The sequence below is a fragment of the Lutra lutra genome, chromosome 6 (genome assembly GCF_902655055.1).
Source record: "Lutra lutra chromosome 6, mLutLut1.2, whole genome shotgun sequence".
Taxonomy (NCBI): Eukaryota; Metazoa; Chordata; class Mammalia; order Carnivora; family Mustelidae; genus Lutra; species Lutra lutra.
Window position 1 is genome coordinate 78643615 of NC_062283.1, and position 9681 is coordinate 78653295.

The 9681-nt window shown below is 36.6% G+C and overlaps 1 pseudogene; it reads right to left on the reverse strand.

Annotated features, from left to right (window-relative positions):
- Window positions 1-222: 222 nt before the first annotated feature.
- On the reverse strand, window positions 223-712 carry LOC125103112 (60S ribosomal protein L21-like; annotated as a pseudogene).
- Between the last annotated feature and the right edge of the window lie 8969 nt (window positions 713-9681).

Consider the following 9681-nt stretch of genomic DNA (forward strand, 5'->3'; position numbering starts at 1 on the left):
AAGAGTAAGGGAGAAACAAAAATAGACCAACTCCCCTAAAAATGAAGCCCAATCTAGAAAAGATAAGATCTGACTTCAGCCTATTTGTGTAAAACAAGATGATTCCTCTCTTGAGGAAGGTAACGTCATCTAAAACTTCAAATTATCCCTATAACATTTCATTTTTTAAATTTTTATATTTTTACAGTCTTGAGGCTTTTTATTTTTTTTTTTTTATACTTATTACGCCATGAATTCATAGAGAATAGGTTCCAACAACTCAGGCTCCTGCCCATTGGTTCTTACAAAATGTGTTTTTCTGGGTGGAGCAGGCTGATACTTCAGTTGAACACAAGTATCTTTCTTGTTGGCTTCCTTCTTTTTCTGATCATTTTCCTTCAGACATTTTAGGAAGCTACTTTGGCTCTTCAAATGCTTAATATGCTCAATACGTGAATTCTGTTGGCAGGAATCTTGCCCTTAACTTGTTTGTTTAAAGCAATGCAAACAGCATTTTATATTTTAGTCTAATATTTTAGACTCTTCCAGTTTTGCCATGGTAACATCTGTGGGGCATTCCTATTTGAACAGTGCCCATTCCCTTGATGTCTACAATACCACCTTTCTCATAGATTTGCATGTATGTGGCCAAAGAAACAACTCTACGTTTTCTAAAAGGTCTGCAGAACATAAAGCAAGTGCCTCTCCTCTTTCCATCTGTGTTGGTCATTTTAGTGAATTACTGGAAGATGAAGGTTCTAGCTGAAAAAGCCCTATAACTTTTCATTTAAAATGTCTGTACTTTAGTGAAAAAATTACCAGGCAAATTTGGAGGCAGAACACGTAACAAAAAAGCTAAGAGGGAAAAACAACTAATAGAAACAGAACCGCAAGAGATACAGACTTTTAAGTTACTAGATGCAAGTATAGATTGTGCACTCCTGACCAGGATGTGAAAGACTGTCAAACCTAAACACTCACAATTCACAACTAAGAGAAAAAGAGAAATTACAAAAAATAATTTTGAAAAGGCAGCCTACAGCCATCAAAGCCATGAAGATTAGTGGTCCTAAATTATATAGAGAGGAAAAACATTCAAAGGTGAGTATATAAATAGCAGCTCAGTTTGTTTGTTTGTTTGTTTGATATGGGGAATTTGCCAGTTCTTGATGTGAGCTCAAGTGTGTAGCTTGCTCAGACAGAGAGCAGAAGTTAAAAGGAGAAACCAATGTAGCAGTTAGCAGTCTCTCGGTGGTAGAGAGACAAAATTAAAGGCTTGAGGTCTACAGATACATAATCATTTTCCACAAAAGATATTTGCTATATTCTAAGACTACATAAAAGGCTGAAATCCAAACAAAAAGTTTTGAAAGTGAAATCTATTGCAGTCTCATACTTAGGAAACAAAGACCTAAAAACAGAAAAGGCAAGAAATGAAAGCCATAGAAGATGTGGTGTATTGACACTGAGAATCAACAGCCCTTTTTACTAACCAATGCTGAGTATACCAAAAAGTTGAGAAACCAAATCTCTGGCAGACCATTACTGCTGGGATAAAACCATTGGATAAATGTATTTGAGAAGTAGGTTATTTATACAATCTGGGGGGGGGGAATGTTTTCACATATTGTTTAGTAGTAACCAAGGGAAAAATGATATTTATACAGTGAAAAACAAAACAAAACAAAACAAACCTTTGTCTTAACAAAGTGCCTAAAGTTAACTTCATCAGCAATAGGACAAAAAAATATTGTGTGCCTCTAAAAATGGTATGCTAAGAAGGTCACAGCATCACTTATATATAGAGAGAGCATTCCTTCCAAGATGGTCATAATCTGAATCTCATCTTGGAAAAAAGCAGCCAACAACCTAAATTGATGGATTTCATATAAAACATCTGACATATATTCTTTATAGAGGTCACATCATGAAAGACAAAGTGTTATGTCAGTTTCAGCCTATTGATAGTGGTGTTTCTGGCCAGGATTGCCTAAGGTTCTCACTCAAGGTTCAATATTTACTTGTAGTGAGCCCCACATACATTCCCCCCAACACTACCAAGGACCTATGTTGTGGCTGGACTGGTCATTAGGGTTCTTTTTATGATGATAAGATGCACCTCAGCAAAACAACCAGGGAACTTTGAAAAACAAGATTATTTTACCAGTAGGTGCTGGAATATACACAGCAAATCAGGGCCACACAGTGAGGTCACAAGTGGATAGAGAGAGAAGTAGCATGGACCAGGGATTCTGCTTTGATTAGGGTCTGAAGATGGAATGCTTAGCGTTCCAGAGGTTCACTCTTTATTGGTGAATTTAGGGCATTAAGAATGGAAATTAAGTCCCAGGAGAAGAAAAGTGGGGTCACTTAAGTGGCCCATGATCTATATTCCCAGTGTTTTCTCAAGAGGGAACTTCATGGGTAGGGGTGACCTGGTTCCTTATCTAATTGTTTTACTGTAGCTGTGACATGCAGCTAGCAATAGTTTATTCAGAATGAATGTCTTTGAAATGGATGCCTCAGCAATCAAAAGCTTAATGTCAGACACTTATATTGCAATCAAAAAGCTTAATGTCAAGCACTTGCACTACACAAAGAAAGACTAAGAAACTTTTAACTTAAAAGAGATTAAAGACATATGACAAATAAATGGATGCATGATTCTACACTGGATACTTGATCAGAAAAAAAAATTCTACAAAGGACAACATTGAGACAATAGATTAAATAGTTTTGTATTCATGTTTAATTTTTCTAAACTTAGTAAGTGTGCCATATTCTATGCAAGAAAATGTCCTTTTAGGAAACATACACTGAAGTATTTTGGGGTGAAGGGTCATGATATTTGATACTCAAATGTTTCAGCTGGTATATAACGTGTACGTATTGTGTATGTGTAGAAAAGAAGGTGTGACAAAAAATTATCAATTGTCACTCTAGGTGAGTGTACATGGTAGTTCATTGTACTATTCTTGAAATTTTCTTGCAGCTTAAATGTTTTTTTAACAAAAGTTTCCAAAAAAAAAAAGCATGAGAAAACTCTGGAGAAATACGTTACAAGAACAGAAACAAGCCAGAGCTACCCTTAGTCTTGACCATTTAGGTGAGATTATGTTTATTTTGGTGACTAGTTCATCACTGATTGAAGAGTAGTGATCATCTAGTGGACCTGAACTATGAGAGATATTAAGAGTAATCTTCAGGCATCAGGAATATGATACTCAATAAAAATTTGGACCTACATAATGAAATAAAGAGTGCTGGAAATGAAATAAAGGAGGGTAAAATCAGTTTTTCCCTCTCTGTAGTAGCTCATATGGATCCCCTCTTCTGGTATATATTACTTACCCAGACTACTCACCTTTAGAACTTTTATCTATTCTTCAAGATTCAATTCATATGTCACCTCTTTCAAGAAATCTTTTCTAAAATTTTTATTCCTAACAGGCAGAATAGGTTTCCTTGTCTGTATGAATCTACAGGAACTTAGACCTCCTGGCTATACCTCTGACTTGATTTGTGACCCTTGGAAGGTATTTAATATCCCTAAATCTTAGTATTCTCATGTATAGGATAATAATAATACTTAAGTTACAAGGCTGTTCTGAGAATGCCTGTGCATTACTTAACAAAGAGATTGAGCCAGAGGAAGCATTTAAACCATATGAAATGATGTATAATAATATTGTGATGAAGATAGTTACTCCTTTTTCATGATGGATAATATTGGCCAGAAGTAAACTTTATTTTGCTTTGTAATACTTTTATAAAATATGCTTTATTAGTAACTGTGTAAAGAAAAGTTATAATAATGTTATTAGGTGTATTTGGATTTTTTTTTTGTTATTTTAATAGCAATAAAATGTACTAAATCAGAAGAACATGTCTTACTCAGTAAGATATATGAAGAGGCAGGTAAGATAAGGAAGGATAAATATTATGGTCCCTGTAATTTCTCAACCACTAAAGAAAAGTAAGCCAAGAACATAGCTGGAAGGAGACCAAGTGAAGCAGGGTCCAAATGAGCTTGTCAGCTATAAACCCTGATTGCACCAGACACAAAGCCCTGTTCACACCAAGGAGCACAGCAAATAGTGATGGACAGAGTCTTGACTAATACCATCTCAAGAGAGTAACAATATTAAAGTTTGGAAGGGATATTGAATAGAGGTGATGAGTCGAGTGGTGAATAAGAATGAACAAAATGCATGCTTGGGAATATCTTGGGTGTGTCATGTGTCTATATATTCTTTAAGTTGGTATTTTTAAGATCTGGATTAATAAAACAAATATGGAGATACATGTTGCCTCATGTCTTAGTAGCTCTCCTTAAAAAAATAAAAAATACCCTAATTATGTAATCAAGAAAGACAAGATAAAAGCATATTTTTCTCCTTTCTTCTCAGCAGATTTAAAATGTAATTGTATACAATTGTATGCATATTAGGCCTATGAATGTATATAAATAAATATAGTGTTTGGCCTATAACATTAAAATGTGATATATTTGCCAGTAATAGCACAAAGAAGGCCAACAGGAACAAAACAGGAACAAAACTAAATTATGTGATATTGAGTTTGTAATATTAATTGATGTAATATATAACATTAATAGATGAACAATAATACCACAAAAGAGGGGGAAATAGTATAGTTATATAGGAGTCACGTGTTTCTGTATCTCACTGGAATCAAGCCAGTGTAGAGCTAAAGCTGATTAGTCAATATATAGATAGTAAACCCTAGAACAACAATTAATATATGTTATATGTGTATGTACATGTATAGATAGATAAAGTAAAAAATCATTAAATAAGTTTAAATGTTTCATTGGAAAATACTTAATACAAAAGAAACCAGTGAAGTAGAAATAAAGGAACAAAAAGACAGGAGACACATGGAAAACCAAAAGCAAAGTGGCAGATGTAAATCCAACTGTATCAATAATAACATTAGGTATGAATGGATTAAACAATCAAATAAAATATAGAGACTGTAAGAGTGGATTAAAAAAAAAACCTGATCTAACTACATGCTGTCTATAGGAGACACTTTATAGAAGCATTATTTATAATAGTCAAATAGCGGAAACAAACACACATCCATTAACTGATGATGGATAAATAAAATGTACTCTGTCCATAAAATGGGATACTACTCACCATAAAAGTGAATGAAGTCGGGATGCCTGGGTGACTCATCAGTTACGGATCCAATTCTTGGTTTCAGCTCAAATCTCCAGGTCCTGAGATGGAGCCCCGCCTGGGGTTCCATGCTCAGTGTGGAGCCTTCTTGCTTCCCTCCCTCTGCTTCTGCCCCCCCCACTTTCTCTCTCTAGAGTAAATAAATAAAATCTTTGAAAGAAAAGGAATGAAGTAATGATTTGTGCTACACCATGAATGAAACTTGAAAACATTATGCTAAGTGAAAAAAGCCAGTCACAAAAAACCACATATTGCATATGTCTACTTATATGAAATATTGAGGACAAGAAAATCTAAAGACACAGAAAGTAGATTAATGGTTGCTTATGAATGGGAGTGAGATGGAGAAATAGGGGATGATATCTAAAGGGTAAGGGGTTTCTTTTTGATGTGATGAATATGTTCTCAAGTTGACTGTGGTGCATATATCTGTGAATGAATATCCTAAAAACCATTAAATTGCACACTTCGGGGAAATGATATGGTATATGTATATTTTAATGAAGCTATTTTTAAAAAATAAAGGAGGTACAGAAAAATGAATGACTAAAATTGAGAAATTCATGAAAGGAACACCATTAAATCTAATTTAGAACATTATTTTGTCCAGAACTAAGAAATCTTTCATAGTTTCTTTCTGGGAAAGAACAAGAAATAGTATCAGAACCCCATTGTATAAAATACACAATCCATTGTGTGTAGTTTTTTAGAAAAGATCTTACTAATTTATTTGAGGCAGGATAAGGAGAGGGAGAATCTGAAGCAGATTCTGCACTAAATCTGGACCCCCACTCAGAGCTCGATCCCACAACCACAATATCATGACCTGAGCCAAAACCAAGAGTCGGGCATTCAACCAACTGAGACACCCAGGCACCCCTCCAATGTGTGCATTTTAAATTATTAAATTTGTAAGGTTAAAAATAAACTTAAAAGCATGATGACAATACACAATACTTCTTGGGCATATTTATGCATAGAGTTAAAGTAGAAGAAAGTTTCAGGGACATAGTTCATATTGAGGAGAAATTTCCTTTCCTAGGCCTTACAGGTTCAAGTCTAGGCACATCCAGAATAAGACTGCTTGCTTTTCTCAACCCACTCACCATTTTCCCAAAGAGAACAAGAGGTAGTTGGATTAGTGATTTGAGGAGAAAGATTGATACTTGCTCTATTCCATCTCTCTTTTCCTCCTCTTGAGAACTGCCTCAGTCAGAAAGAAGGACACTTTTCTCTCCTTCACATGGTAAGTTGGCTCTGTTTTTTTTTTTTTTTTTATAAACATATAATGTATTTTTATCCCCAGGGGTACAGGTCTGTTTATCACCAGGTTTACACACTTCACAGCACTCACCATAGCACATACCCTCCCCAATGTCCATAACCCCACCCCCCTCCCCCATCAACCCTCAGTTTGTTTTGTGAGATTAAGAGTCACTTATGGTTTGTCTCCCTCCCAATCCCATCTTGTTTCATTTATTCTTCTCCTACCCCCTTAACCACCCATGTTGCATCTTCTCTCCCTCATATCAGGGAGATCATATGATAGTTGTCTTTCTCTAATGGACTTATTTTGCTAAGCATGATACCCTCTAGTTCCATCCAAGTCGTCTCAAATGGCAAGATTTCATTTCTTTTGATGGCTGCATAGTATTCCATTGTGTATATATACCACATCTTCTTTATCCATTCATCTGTTGATGGACATCTAGGTTCTTTCCATAGTTTGGTTATTGTAGACATTGCTGCTATAAACATTCGGGTGCACGTGCCCCTTCGGATCACTACGTTTGTATCTTTAGGGTAAATACCCAGTAGTGCAATTGCTGGGTCATAGGGTAGTTCTATTTTCCACATTTTGGGGAACCTCCATGCTGTTTTCCAGAGTGGTTGCACCAGCTTGCATTCCCACCAACAGTGTAGGAGGGTTCCCCTTTCTCCGCATCCTCGCCAGCATCTGTCATTTCCTGACTTGTTAATTTTAGCCATTCTGACTGGTGTGAGGTGGTATCTCATTGTAGTTTTGATTTGTATTTCCTGATGCCGAGGGATATGGAGCACTTTTCCATGTGTCTGTTGGCCATCTGGATGTCTTCTTTGCAGAAATGTCTGTTCATGTCCTCAGCCCATTTCTTGATTGGATTATTTGTTCTTTGGGTGTTGAGTTTGCTAAGTTCTTTATAGATTTTGGACACTAGCCCTTTATCTGATATGCCGTTTGCAAATATCTTCTCCCATTCTGTCAGTTGTCTTTTGGTTTTGTTAACTGTTTCCTTTGCTGTGCAAAAGCTTTTGATCTTGATGAAGTCCCAAGAGTTCATTTTTGCCCTTGCTTGCCTTGCCTTTGGAGATGTTCCTAGGAAGATGTTGCTGCGGCTGAGGTCGAAGAGGTTGCTGCCTGTGTTCTCCTCAAGGATTTTGATGGATTACTTTCTCACATTGAGGTCCTTCATCCATTTTGAGTCTATTTTTGTGTGTGGTGTAAGGAAATGGTCCAATATCATTTTTCTGCATGTGGCTGTCCAATTTTCCCAACACCATTTATTGAAGAGCCTATCTTTTTTCCATTGGACATTCCTTCCTGCTTTGTCGAAGATGAGTTGACCATAGAGTTGAGGGTCTATTTCTGGGCTCTCTATTCTGTTCCACTGATCTATATGTCTGTTTTTGTGCCAGTACCATGCTGTCTTGATGATGACAGCTTTGTAATAGAGCTTGACATCCAGAATTGTGATGCCACCAACTTTGGCTTTCTTTTTCAATATTCCTTTGGCTATTCAAGGTCTTTTCTGGTTCCATATAAATTTTAGGATTATTTGTTCCATTTCTTTGAAAAAGATGAATGGTCCTTTGATAGGAATTGCATTAACTGTGTAGATTGCTTTAGGTAGCATAGACATTTTCACAATATTTATTCTTCCAATCCAGGAGCATGGAACATTTTTCCATTTCTTTGTGTCTTCCTCAATTTCTTTCATGAGTACTTTATAGTTTTCTGAGTATAGATTCTTAGCCTCTTTGGTTAGGTTTATTCCTAAGTATCTTATGGTTTTTGGTGCAATTGTAAATGGGATTGACTCCTTAATTTCTCTTTCTTCCGTCTTGTTGTTGGTGTAAAGAAATGCAACTGATTTCTGTGCATTGATTTTATATCCTGACACTTTAATGAATTCCTGTACAAGTTCTAGCAGTTTTGGAGTGGAGCCTTTTGGGTTTTCCACATATAGTATCATATCATCTGTGAAGAGTGATAGTTTGACTTCTTCTTTGCCTATTTGAAAGCCTTTAATTTCCTTTTGTTGTCTGATTGCTGAGGCTAGGACTTCTAGTACTATGTTGAATAGCAGTGGTGATAACGGACATCCCTGCCGTGTTCCTGACCTTAGCGGAAAAGCTTTCAGTTTTTCTCCATTGAGAATGATATTTGCGGTGGGTTTTTCATAGATGGCTTTGATAATATTGAGGTATGTGCCCTCTATCCCTACACTTTGAAGAGTTTTGATCAGGAAGGGATGCTGTACTTTGTCAAATGCTTTTTCAGCATCTATGGAGAGTATCATATGGTTCTTGTTCTTTCTTTTATTAATGTGTTGTATCACATTGATTGATTTGCGGATGTTGAACCAACCTTGCAGCCCCGGAATAAATCCCACTTGGTCGTGGTGAATAAGCCTTTTAATGTACTGTTGAATCCTATTGGCTAGTATTTTGGTGAGAATTTTTGCATCTGTGTTCATCAAGGATATTGGTCTGTAGTTCTCTTTTTTGATGGGATCCTTGTCAGGTTTTGGGATCAAGGTGATGCTGGCCTCATAAAATGAGTTTGGAAGTTTTCCTTCCATTTCTATTTTTTGGAACAGTTTCAGGAGACTAGGAATTAGTTCTTCTTTAAATGTTTGGTAGAATTCCCCCTGGGAAGCCATCTGGCCCTGGGCTTTTATTTGTTTGGAGATTTTTTTTTAAAGGTTTTATTTATTTATTTGTCATAGAGAGAGAAGCGAGAGCGAGCACAGGCAGACAGAGTGGCAGGCAGAGGCAGAGGGACAACCAGGCTCCCGGCCAAGCAAGGAGCCCGATGTGGGACTCGATCCCAGGATGCTGGGATCATGACCTGAGCCGAAGGCAGCTGCTTAACCAACTGAGCCACCCAGGCGTCCCTGTTTGGAGATTTTTGATGACTGTTTCAATCTCCTTACTGGTTATGGGTCTGTTCAGGCTTTCTATTTCTTCCTGGTTCAGTTGTGGTAGTTTATATGTCTCTAGGAATGCATCCATTTCTTCCAGATTGTCAAATTTGTTGACGTAGAGTTGCTCATAGTATGTTCTTATAATTGTCTGTATTTCTTTGGTGTTCGTTGTGATCTCTCCTCTTTCATTCATGGTTTTACTTATTTGGGTCCTTTCTCTTTTCTTTTTGATAAGTCTGGCCAGGGGTATATCGATCTTAATAATTCTTTCAAAGACCCAGCTCCTAGTTTCATTGATTTGTTCTATT